At 57.3% G+C, this 11,875-nt stretch overlaps 1 protein-coding gene across 5 annotated transcripts in view; it reads right to left on the reverse strand.

The window, feature by feature from the left end:
- The window catches only part of LRFN5 (leucine rich repeat and fibronectin type III domain containing 5), a 173,787-nt gene extending 164,887 nt beyond the window's left edge, over window positions 1–8,900 (reverse strand). The window contains exon 1 of one of the 5 annotated variants that reach the window (XM_054027762.1): window positions 8,397–8,896. The gene's annotated coding sequence lies outside the window, so the exon portion shown is untranslated. Of the gene's footprint in view, window positions 1–7,976; window positions 8,127–8,382 lie in introns of those variants that run through there. The other 4 variants (XM_054027759.1, XM_054027757.1, XM_054027758.1 and 1 more) reach the window with 4 other exon arrangements.
- Between the last annotated feature and the right edge of the window lie 2,975 nt (window positions 8,901–11,875).

An 11,875-nucleotide genomic window follows, 5' to 3' on the forward strand; every position in this document is an offset into this window, starting at 1 on the left:
ATAACGTCACACCTCACCATCTCAAACTGGGCACCCCAAAATGAGCAGACACTTCTGACTTTCCTCTTGCTGTTCCTCAGGTCCCTAGCTGTAAAATGGTGATAATGCCACCCTCATCTCCCACAGGCATGTTTGTGAAGCACTTGGAGACTAAGTGATGAGTGCTACAGAAAAGCCCATGAGGAAATTAAGAATTGTGTCCTCAGCACAGGGTTTGAATCGTGCGCCTTCAATGCAGAGTGGGGCCACATATGAACTATGAGCAGAAAACAAAATATTGAAGAGCTGCTCATTAAATGAGTTCTGCTCATCCAGTGCAAGGAATGAGGCAAGGTCTTGTGGGGGGAAGATTGCATGTGATCAAGTAATTAAGGACTGTAGCATAAGGCATCCCCAGAAGGGGGCTGAACTGTGGTTGTACAGACAACCTTAATACTGGCCTTTCCTACCTTTGGAGGGCTTCCCTTTTGCAACCGTAATAACATTCTTTAACATAGTTCTTGGTGTGTGTAATATATACACGGACTGAGTGGGAAGTTTCATAGGGCAGCTTGCATTGGTGACAACTGGAACAGATAGGGGGCTTTCCCCAAGGGTTTTGCACTTGCTGAAGGATCCATAGGCCATGGAGTGGGAGGGGCTTGGCCCACACTTTTAAGCTGTGGTCCTGTACTAAACCAGGGAAGTCTGGAGCATTGCAACCCAAAACTACTGAAATCTGACCGCCATCCACATGGAGGGGCAGCCAGGCCAAAGGCGCTGTGACCAGGCGCACGGGGAGTCTCTTCCTGTACGGCACAACACCACGGGCGTGGGGGGAGGCGGCCAGCCAGGAATCTGCCTCCTCGTGACAGTGGCTCATGCGTTGTGTGGGTAAGAGAGATGGGGACATTCCCTGGCCAAGGGAGACCTGGGGTCCCTGGGCAGGGATAAGGGATGAGAACAGGATCCCTTCCGGGGTTGGCGGGGAGGGACCAGAATTCCCCCACTCCCAGGAAATATCTGAATTGGCTCAACTGACAAATTAACACCCAGTTGTAACTGAAAGCCAGTGGGAGCAGAGCAGCCATCCCCATGCCTGGCTTGGAAAATACCCCACTTACTTCACAACAAACAGTATTTCAAATGCAGGGCTTAGGCCTGCCTCCAACTGCCCTGGGAATTCTGCCTGAGCCGTCAATACGGCTGCCATTACCAAGCATGTCTGGTAAATCTACCAAAGGACTTTTCACCCTGTATTACTTATTGCCTTGATGGGTTTGCAGTTACAGTATCCTACTGATTCTCCTGCTAAGCCAGGTGTCCAGACATCAGACTGCATTCCAGCATGTCCTTGTGACAGGTTCCGTCTGACGTCTTCTACCTGCCGAATTATCTCAGCCTTTATATTACAACCATAATGAGCACCTTAACTGCATGGAGGTTTCTGTCTAAGGTCAGCTGGCTTGAAAGTAGAAAGAAATATCCAAAGATCATCAGAAAAGTGGCCACAAAACACAGCTGAGGCAAAGTAAAAATGAAGAGAGTTTTATCTGTCACTAGTCCAAAAATAGCTATCATTTTCACAGAGGAGATTGAACAGATCTTTCAAAAATAAAAACACACAAGTTTAAAGTTAGCGAATTATCTACTTATATAAAAAAATGATTTGCTGATAAGCAGTTGCCCTCTGAGTAACCTTGTAACTCACCAAAGAGCTTTACAAAACAAGGAATTGGGCATTGATTTCCTAGTGCCAGGCATCGATTTCTAAGGTTGGGGTTACAGTTGGTCACAGATTAGTCAATACATAATATATTCACTCAATGTTGCCATTATTTGATGAATAAGTTATCTAGCAAATCATCTTTTGCATTATTCAGTCTATTGTTTAACTGGTCAAATACTGCTTTAGAATCATAGAATCATAGAATATCAGGATAGGAAGGGACCTCAGGAGGTCATCTAGTCCAACCCCCTGCTCAAAGCAGGACCAATCCCCAACTAAAGCATCCCAGCCAGGGCTTTGTCAAGCCAGGCCTTAAAAACCTCTAAGAAAGGAGATTCCACCACCTCCCTAGATAACCCATTCCAGTGCTTCACCACCCAGCACTCCAGATGAGGCCTCACCAATGTCGAATAGAAGGGAATGATCACGTCCCTCGATCTGCTGGCAATGTCCCTACTTATACAGCCCAAAATGCCGTTAGCCTTCTTGGCAACAAGAGCACACTGTCGACTCGTATCCAGCTTCTCATCCACTGTAACCCCTAGGTCCTTTTCTGCAGAACTGCTGCCTAGCCACTCGGTCCCTAGTGTGTAACAGTGCATGGGATTCTTCCGTCCTAAGTGCAGGACTCTCCACTTGTCCTTGTTGAACCTCATCAGGTTTCTTTTGGCCCAATCCTCCAATTTGTCTAGGTCCCTCTGTATCCTATCCCTACCGTCCAGAGTATCTACCACTCCTCCCAGTTTAGTGTCATCTGTTATTAAACATAGAACAGGAATAGTTGGCAATTAAATTACTCTTTTTATTAATTAGTATTATTATTATTCAGCTAGGGTTGGTAGAGCACAGAACAAGGAGCCGGACTCCCAGATCGTCTACCTGCCGACTGTGCCACCTTGGGAGATCATTGGGCCAACTAATTCGTGGAGGCCCAAATTGGGCCTAATGACCAGAGATGGTGAGTACCCTGAAGTCCCATTGACTTCAGCCACAGTTGTGAGCACTCAGAACACCAGCCCCAAATAACTCAAATCAGATACTGCAAAACTGGGCGATCTTAGACCAGTGGCCACTTCTGAAAATGACGGCCATAACCTCTCCATACTCTCTTTCCTCGATCTGTGAATATTCATCCTGACCTATCTCCCACAGTGCTGTGAGGCTTGTTTAGTGCCCCCAAGATCCTCCAGTAAAAGATGCGGGAACAGAAGTGAAAATTATTATCAGTTTTATTCTGTAGGCCAATGAGACAGATGTTGATATTATGCATGTACCTCAGCTGGGGATAGCCGAGCCCATTTTAGGACTGGTGAACATACCAGGGACCCTCTGCTCTTTTGAAAAGTCCCATGGGATCTATATCTGGTACCAGACAAATGCACCTTCCCACAGATGTAACAATTACTGACTCCTTTTGCAGAATAGATGTACTGAGACTGTGAATGCATGGGTATCATGACCCTATCTTTCACACCTGGGACAGGAAAGGCCGGCTTTCCAAGAAAAATACCTGAAAGTAATCATTGTTACTTTTATCTTGATAAGTGATCAGATTGCTTCTCAGAATTACATTCTTCAGGAGTAATTCACTGCAGTAGTTACTTTAACAATCCCATGCAGCATTCACAAAGGACTGTAGGGCACCAGACTGGTGCCTGAGCACTAAGATGGGCGTTTAACCTGTCGCTTTCTAGCTAAGAAGCAAAAGTGCTACTAACTTCCAGTTTATTCATCCAGGAAACAAACCCTGGTTTCTTTTAGTGTATATTCCTAGACACAGAGACTATTTTTATTTCAGTGCTCTGATGGCATCAGCCTTCACAGGACTTTCAGGTGAGCATCAACAGGAACCCAGAGACTCTACCTTTGTTAAAGGTAAAGGATGGGTCCCACTGCAACTGCATAAATGCAAGGTAGATGAGTGGTTAGCTCAAGGTTTGCCATTTTGTTTGCAAATTGGCCTTTAACACTTGAGGGCATTAGAGACAAGATAGCAAATGAATGAGAAGCACAAATTTCTAAGTGTGAGTACACATTTAATTACTGAAAGGGAAGCTTCAGGGGACTTTGTTGTTGTTGTTGTTTTAAAGATTTTTGTTTGGTTTATTACATAGACAGTAAGGAACAAAATCCCTAGATCCAATGGAGAAGTTCAAATGTTCAGATCTGGATTTTTAGGCTTGGACCGATCTCTAGTTTTGTTTCTGATCAACTAATTTTCTCCTCTGCAATAGATTTGGACGAACATAGTGAAAACATGTGTTCATTTTCTAAGCATTTTGGAGAATTAAATTAAGATTAATTTGATGTAAAGCCACACTCATATCCTTTTGTCCAAAAAAAAATCATCAAAGGGTCTCATCAGCGCATTTTACATATTAATGGGACAGCGCTTAACAGTCATTTTAACCCCAGCTAGTAACAGGTCTCTGAGGACCATGTGGAATATAGTTAGACACGTATACATAGAACCGATTCAGTGATATCTGCTCAAAGTAGCACCAATTTTATCTAATGCATGGAACATGGTTTCCCTAAAATGCTACAATAGCAGTTAGACAAATTTTTCCTACTTGGCTCAGATTCTCCCTGGCCTGTTAATGGCAAAGCTCTTAGAATGATTTTCTGGTCTGGATGTTTGTTCAGAGAGTAGTCAAAAGGTTGTTCTATAAAATTGAACCTGTTATCAAGCCTTAAAGCACAGGAAGTATTGATCATCTACGGAGGTCCATGAGCTCTTCATTGTTCTGCAGACCTTTCTAAACCCCTCTTGGGTGTGGGTGTGGGTTAAAGTCTGCTAGCTTGGGAACATCTTCACCAGCCGGACTGCTACCTCCATGTCAGCAGAGGACCCATTCAGCTTCCTTTGAGCTCAGTGGTTGAAAATTCTCACTCTCGCCTCATTCCCCTGCCTGCTCACCTACAGTGGCTCTAGACCCCAGGAAAGCCGCTTTGAGAACCCCACCCCCCTCCCAAAAAGCATACACACACACTTTCATTTGCCATTTGCTGTTCCTTCAGATGCTCTCTGGGAACCATGTTTAGCCAAAGTTCTCAGTCTACACTTCATGGGACCCCCAGTCTCTCCTCTTCTCTTCAAAGGCCTAATAACTTCGGCTCATCAGTAACCGTGCACATACTGAGAATTGTACCAACCAATTGTTCATTAAGACCACCACAGAAGTTAACAGCCTTGGGGGAAATGTTTTTCCTTTGAAAATGAGCTTCTGCAAATCTATAATAAGACAAATACTCCAGTTCAGCTGGAGTCCAGTCCATTGGTTCATCACAAATGGAACATCAGGTAACTGTCTTGCTACATCACCACTCACAAGCCTTTGAGCTCTGTCTGACGTGATTATGACTGAACTAAGTAGTAATTTTGAATCCACTCCAGTAACAGCTGACTTTTTCAGGAAACTATGCAATACCTGGAATGTTCTAACAAAAGACAGTTATTCCAACTTGGAAATAGTGTACTCGGTACATGAATGATCCAAGATCTACTTAACATTGTATTTGTTGCCATAAAATAATTGACAACTATTGGTGACATATGAACAAAAGGATTATGGCTGAAGTGAAGCTCCTCTCTAAATAAGGGAATGTAGGATCTGGTCCTGAGTGGATAGATCTGACACCACAGATTGTTGATATAGCTATTGAGTTGGCATTTAAAACAAACATGTTATTCCCGAGTGCAACATTTTAAAGTGTGTGAATTGGATTCCAGTATTATAACTAAGAAAGGGTCAGTCTCCAACACCTTTACTCCTGGTGAATAGAACCTGACTCCACACATCGTTCCCCTGAAGGCAATGATAGGCCTTGTGCAGTAAGGTGCCACCCCTGTGAGTACATAATCCCACCCAAAGTGATTAATAATCTTAATATGACCTATCTATGCCCTTCTATGGCCCTACCCAGGTAGTATCTGAGCTCTGTCGTACAACCAAAGAAGTGTCCGCACACAAATTCCAGACAACCATTGCTCCTCCCACGGGGGTTAGACCCTAAGTCTGCAGTCCTTACTCATGGCGAGTAACACTTGCTCACAAGAATAGTTCCAATTAAGATAATGGGAGTGTGTAAGTGCTACTCAATGAGCGTAACAGTTGCACAACTGGGCCTTTCACTGGTGTTTCTCATCCATGCAGCTGGCCATTCTCAGCTAGCATCTCCTCCCAAGGGAACTCACTGGATCTTCTCCCGGTTCCTGCTGCGCTGAGGAACAACGGGGTGTTCTGTGCGCCTCAAGTCAACTGGCTGTAACTTGCCCAGTCGCTATTCCCCAGCTCTGATGCCCTTGTTACCAAGGGCGGAGCCTGTTTTCAATGGAAATACACAGGAAAAGCACGAGGCCTGCCAGAGGGACACTACCCCAGGAGAGACTCACCGACCAACCCGCCCAAGCCTGGGACCCAGGTGGCTTCTTTCTTTTTAAACAACACACAAAATGGCTCCTCTGTTCTCTGGAGGACAGTGGCTCAGGGACACTTTGCAAAGAGGGACGGCGCTGCTGGGGTGACGGCGGAGGCCAAAGGCCAGAGACAGGCGGGAGACGAGGGTTCCCCGCCCCGCAGTTTGATCTCTCTAGGGGCTCCAGCTAGTTCACTTTCACCCCCGAGCCGGGAGGCGGGCGCAAATACCGCCCGGGGCTGCAGTGAATGCAGTGGGTTTTGCTGGTGTAACCTCAGCTCCCCCGGCTGGGATCTGCGCCTCCGACCCACCCCAGCCTTCCGCAAGGCCCCACTGCAGCCGCCCGAGTCAAGCCCTTCCCTGGGGCGAGCTCCAGTCCACCCTGAAGCGCTTCCTATCGGCACCGGCCCAAGCCACCTGCCTGCAGCCCGGCCTCCCGTCTCGCTGCCCCGCCGCCGGCCGGCGCCCCGGGGCTGGGAGTCACACGCATCCCCCTCGGGAACAGATGAGGCTAAACTTTGCTCTGACTCGGTCCCAGGGGCGCAGCCCGGCCCCAGGGACCCAGGAGCTGCCCCTCCCTGCACTCGGCCCCTGTGGGCCCCCTTCCCCGCCCGGGCCAGCGGCGACCAGACCCTCTCCCCGCCTCCATCGCCAGCCTAGTGCACGGGAAAACTCTGCGCAGCTACAAAACCGGAGCCTGCCCGGCCGGGGCGCCTCGCCGCGGCTCCTGGAGAGCGGGCAAAGGGGGGGCTAGCACCCGGGCACCCAGCGGCGGGTCCCCGCCCTCCAGCAGGGCCATCCCTGGGGACTCGACAGCTCGGGCCAAGGCGAGCCGAGCTCCGGCCGCTCACCACGGGGTTCACACCCGCAGCGTCTCTGCCAAGCCCCAGCTACGGGCCCCGGGAGGCGCCGGGCTGGGGGACCCAGAGCCCCGGCCGCACGCAGCCCCCAAATCCCCTCCTGCCATGGAGTTCACAGCCGGGGTAACCTGGCCACAGCCTGGGGCAGGCGCGGAGCGCACGGCCCCCCCGGCTTGGCCGGTCCCTCCCCACACCCCGGGAGCGGTGCGCAGCGGCTCGGTGGCACCGCCGGCTGCGAGCGTCGGAGCGCGGGCTGCACCTGCCATCGCCTGGAGAGCCGCAGAAGCGCAGCCGCGAGGGCGCGGGGAAAGCCCCGGTGAGCCGGGGCCGTGGCGGGCGGGCGGGCGGGGGCCGGGCAGCATCTGGCCTCTCCCCCCACCGCCAGCCGGGAAGAGGGAGCCGCAGGCAGCGCCCAGCTGAACTCAGCCCGGCTTCACTACTGCGTGACCCAGGGATGGGCTCAGCGGGCCAGGGCGCTGTCCGAGGCCGGGGAGCCGCCCCGCGCCAGCCCCCGGCTCAGCCGCTGCCCGCGGGTCCCTTCCCTGCCCGGCAGCCCCGCAGTGCCAAGCGGACAGTCCGGATCCAGCTCCCGGCTGGCAGGACAGCGGCTGTGCGCGTCTGCTCCGCTCCCCGCGACCTCAGTCCGGCCGCGCCCCTTTCCGCCCCGGGGTGCGCGCCCCTGCCCCGCCGGAGCCCAGCCCAGGCGAGGAGCCCAGCGCTGGCCCGAAGGGGAGCGAGCCCCGGGCAGGCACCTGCGCAGAGCGGTGCCCGGGGAGCGCGGGGAGCCTTGCCCGGGTCCGGAGAAGCCCCAGCGGCCCCCACCGGGCTGGGCCCGCTCCGCTGCCTGGGGGGGGGTCCCTGCCCTGGGCTGGGGGGAGAGTCGCCCCCCCTCCCCGCAGCAGGGACTGTGGCGCCTCCCGGAGCGGCGCCCGCGGCTCCCCCCAGCCCGCAATGCAGCGCAGCGCCCGGCGCGGGGAGGGTCGCGTTACCTGGCGCCGCTAGTCGGGAAAGACGGGGCCGGAGCCCTGTGCCCGGCAGGTGCAGCTGCGGCGCGGCGGCTCCGGGCTGGCTTCACGGGCTGGCGGCGGGCTGGCCGGTCCCTGCTCCGCCCGGGGCCATCGCTCCGCTCGCGCATCCTCCGGCAGCAGGCGGCGGCGGCGCCCGCGGGTCCGGCTGGGGGGTCGCCGCGCGGCTCGCCCGGTGCAAGGCGGCGGCTCAGCTCCCGGGGAGCGGGCAGAGGCAGGCGGCTGCACAGGCGCGCACGGCGCCAGGCGGGGGGAGGAGGGAGGGAGCGAGCCGCGCGGTCCCCCCAGCGCACACCAGGCAGGGGCGCAGCCCGCCGCCAGCGCCCCTCCGCCGCCCCCACCCCGGACCCCGCAGCCGCGCCCCGCTGACCTTGCAGCGTGTACCTGCGCCAGGGTAATCCGAGCCCCGCCGGGCTTCGCCGAGCCTCCTCGCTAGCTCACCTAACGCCGCCCCGTGCGCCGGGTAATCCTGTGTTGAGCTCCGCGCTCCGCCTCTGGCCAGCCCGGCTCCGCCGCCCAGCAGCCCCCGCTCAGGCACCGGCCGGAGCGCCGCGGGCCGGGGACGCGCTGCCCATGGCCCCGGCAGGCGGGCGCTTTTCCTGCGCTCGGGGAGCTACCGCCGAGCTGCGCGGCCGGGCTCCGTCCTCGGGCTTCTCCCGCCAGCGGTCCGCGGCGCAGCCATGCACACCCCCGCCGAGGGACACCAACCCGCCGGGCGCGGCGCTCCGAGAGCCGGGCAGCCGCCCTCAGTTGGAGCAGCCGGAGCCTCGGGCGCTGCAGAGGGGCGCAGCTGGCTGCACTGGGTCCTTGCGCGTTTCCTCCACGGCTGCTGCTGGCTCCATCCTCCTCGCGGCGCGCTCCGGCGGCTGCCGCCCGGCCCCCGGGAGCCGCGGCGCTCGCTGCAGCATGAAGCCGGCTTTGCAGCCTGGTGCCAGCCGGAGCCGCCGCCTCCTCCGCAGCGAGAAGAGCGATGGCGCGGCGCAGCCGGGAACGGCAGCTCCAGCCGCAGCGGGCGGACGCAGAGTGGCGCCGGGCGCCCACCGCTCCGCTAATCCGGAGACGTGTCTGCGAGCCCCGGAAGCCAAGGGCCGGGGCGCGCTGGGCAGCTCGCCAGCGCCGGCGGGGACAGGGCTAGCGCTGCCCAGCCGGTGCGCGGCGAGCCGGGGCCGCCGGGACCGGGGGAAGCCGGGAGAGCGTGTGAGCAGCGGCTGCGCCCTGGCGCGGGGAGGCGCTGCTGGCGCAGGAGTGGGCAGGGAGGGGGCGTGTCGCGGCGCCCTTCCCTGCCCGCCCCGGCCGGAGGAACTGGCAGCCACGGGCAGGGCTAGCCCCGGGGCCGGGCAGAGGGGGAGCGCAGCAGCTCCGCAGGGGGAACAGCGCTGTCTCCGGCAGGTCACTCCTCCGGCCTGGAGAGCTGGCCGGGGACTCCTCCCGCTCCGGGGCTGGCGCGGGGAGTCCCACCCTGGGGCTGGGCAGCGGCTGTAGCCCGAAAGCCGCGGTGGCAGGGGCCGCTGGCTGCCGGCCGGCTCTGCCCGGGCGTTGGGGGCGCTATCTGGGCAGGAGACTGGCAGGGCGCGCCGGGGTTACGGCGCACAGGGGCTGCTTCCCGCCCTCACTTCGGAGCGCACGTGGGTCTCCCCGGGGCACCTGGAGGGACTCGCTCTCCTCTGCCTGCCCTGGGGCCCAGGGGCTGCCGCGGGCTCCGCGGCTCGGGGCCAGCCCCCGTCCCGGGTGCGCTCAGGGGCGGGGAGCAGAGAGGCCGCGGAGGTACCTGCTCCGGCGGTGGGTCCCCCTCCCAGCCCCGCTCGGGGTTGGCTCGGGGGTGGGGGCTGGGGCGCGCCGAGAGGAGGGAGCCAATCAGTTAAGCATCCTTTGCTCAAAACCGGGGAGGGGGCGAGGCGGAGCCGGAGTGAGCGCGGTGGCGGCGGAGCCGGTGGCTGCGAGGGACCGTGCGCGCTGGCGCGGGGTCCCGGCGGAGGCTCCTGGCGCAGCGGGCTGGGTCCCTGTATCTTCACAGCTCTCGGGGCTGGCGGGCAGCAGCCGCGGCTGCCTCTCCGGGGCTCTCTGCTCCTCTCGGGGCAGCCGGGGAGACAGGGCTCTGCGGTCCCGCGAGGAGGTGCCACTGACCCCGCCGCGCTGTCCGGGAGCAGAGAGGGGCCGGTCCTGGGAAGCCGCCCCCCTTGTCTCGGACCCTCCTGGGGCCATGACGTGGATACGGCTGGAAACCGGCGCCCGGGACCTGAGGCAGCTTTCGGGACCGTGGCGGGCGCTGGTGGCTCCGGGCAGACACAGCGGGGGCTCAGGGAGCGGACTTGGAGCCTGGCTTTGGGGATCGTGTCTCACCTTCCGACCGGGCGCTCTCAGGGGGGTGTGAGTGTGATGGGCCCGGTGCGCCTCCGTGCCTGGCTCTCCCGCTGCCCCCGGCCCGCTCCTGCGCCGAGCGCCGGGCCAGGGGCGGCTTTGCATGGCGGAGACAGACCGATCCTGGAGCTGAGCCGCGCCAGTGACCCCCATGGCCTAGGCCCTGTGAGCCGGGGGCTCCTGTGTTTGTCCCCTCGGATCCTTTAGAGAAGCTCTGAGCGGAGCTGGAGGAAGCAGGGGGCATGGAAGAGAGTGGCCAGGGCAGACAGGCTGGGTCCCTGGGCTGGGCTGGTCAAGGCAAGGGGACTTCACCAACTACAGAGGTCCCTCAGCAAACCCTGTCCGTCTTCTTGCGGGTGCCCTCTGCCAGCAGGGAGTGGCTGGCTGGGTTGGGAGCAAGGCTCCCCAGGGAGTCACACGCTCCTGGCTGTGAATGTCTCACTCCTGCCAGAAGTGACAAGGAGTGTTCCTGGGAGGTGCTGTGAGCTGTGCTGCCAGATTTCTCCTGGGAAGCACAAGGTGTCCAGACAAACCAGAGGCCTGTGGTTTGGGTTGTGTTAGGGAATCCCATAGACAAAGCACGGTCTCTGGCACCGTTCAGGGGGCTAGAATCTACCCAGTGGAGTGACTGGCTCTCTGTCCCCCATGGCCTAGACGTCAGGGCTGCGGTCCAGGCAAGAGGCTTTGTGCTCATCTCGCCATCTTCCGGAGTGTGGCACAACAGTGCTGAGGGCAAAGTCCTACCCAGGGGCCCTGGGCGGCTGATTGGGTGAGCGGGATTTCAGTGTGAGGATGTTTCTTGTACTCTGCATCCTGAGGTGAAACCCTGTGCTGGAGCCTACAGAAATCCCAGCTGTAGCTGGCTGCAAATACAGATGCCCCATGGCGAAGATAATGTAATAACGAGCTGCAATGAGATCGCTACTCCGCCTTGCACCAGCGTCGGACCCATAGGTGTTCACATGACAAGGTGTGGGCCAGGTCTGCTGAAGTCACAGGAGGAAGAAATCACAACCTTCACTAAGATAACTCATGAAGGATGATTTCTTTCTGAATTTAACAGCCTGATTCTACTGTCCTTAAGCAGGTAATGTGCATGGGTATCACAGGCAGGCATGCCTGAGCTCCCAAAGGGTCTGGATCTTGCTTTCCAAAAGTGACTGATGGTTTGCTTGTGCCTTATTTGGATCCACAACTAGAGATGTCTTAAAGTGGCTTTTTTTCCTTCCAGCCCGTGCTGAGCCCCACCCTCTGAAAATCATTCAAGGGGTTGAGTTGCGGACCCAAAATTGCAAATCATGCTTGCCAAGGTAGGCCTCAGTTGTTGGCTGATAACCTAATACAACAGCAAAGGAGAGTACCACCGACAGCCTCTAGATTCAAACAGCCAGACTTTGTGTTGTTCATGATCTAGCCTTAGTGCCATTCTGGGGGGAGGAAAAAGTAAACGCAATTTCAAACTTTAGTGCTTTAGTTGGGGGGGTGCACGCTCCCACAGCAGCATC

This window comes from Malaclemys terrapin, chromosome 4, assembly GCF_027887155.1.
Source record: "Malaclemys terrapin pileata isolate rMalTer1 chromosome 4, rMalTer1.hap1, whole genome shotgun sequence".
Taxonomy (NCBI): domain Eukaryota; kingdom Metazoa; phylum Chordata; order Testudines; family Emydidae; genus Malaclemys; species Malaclemys terrapin.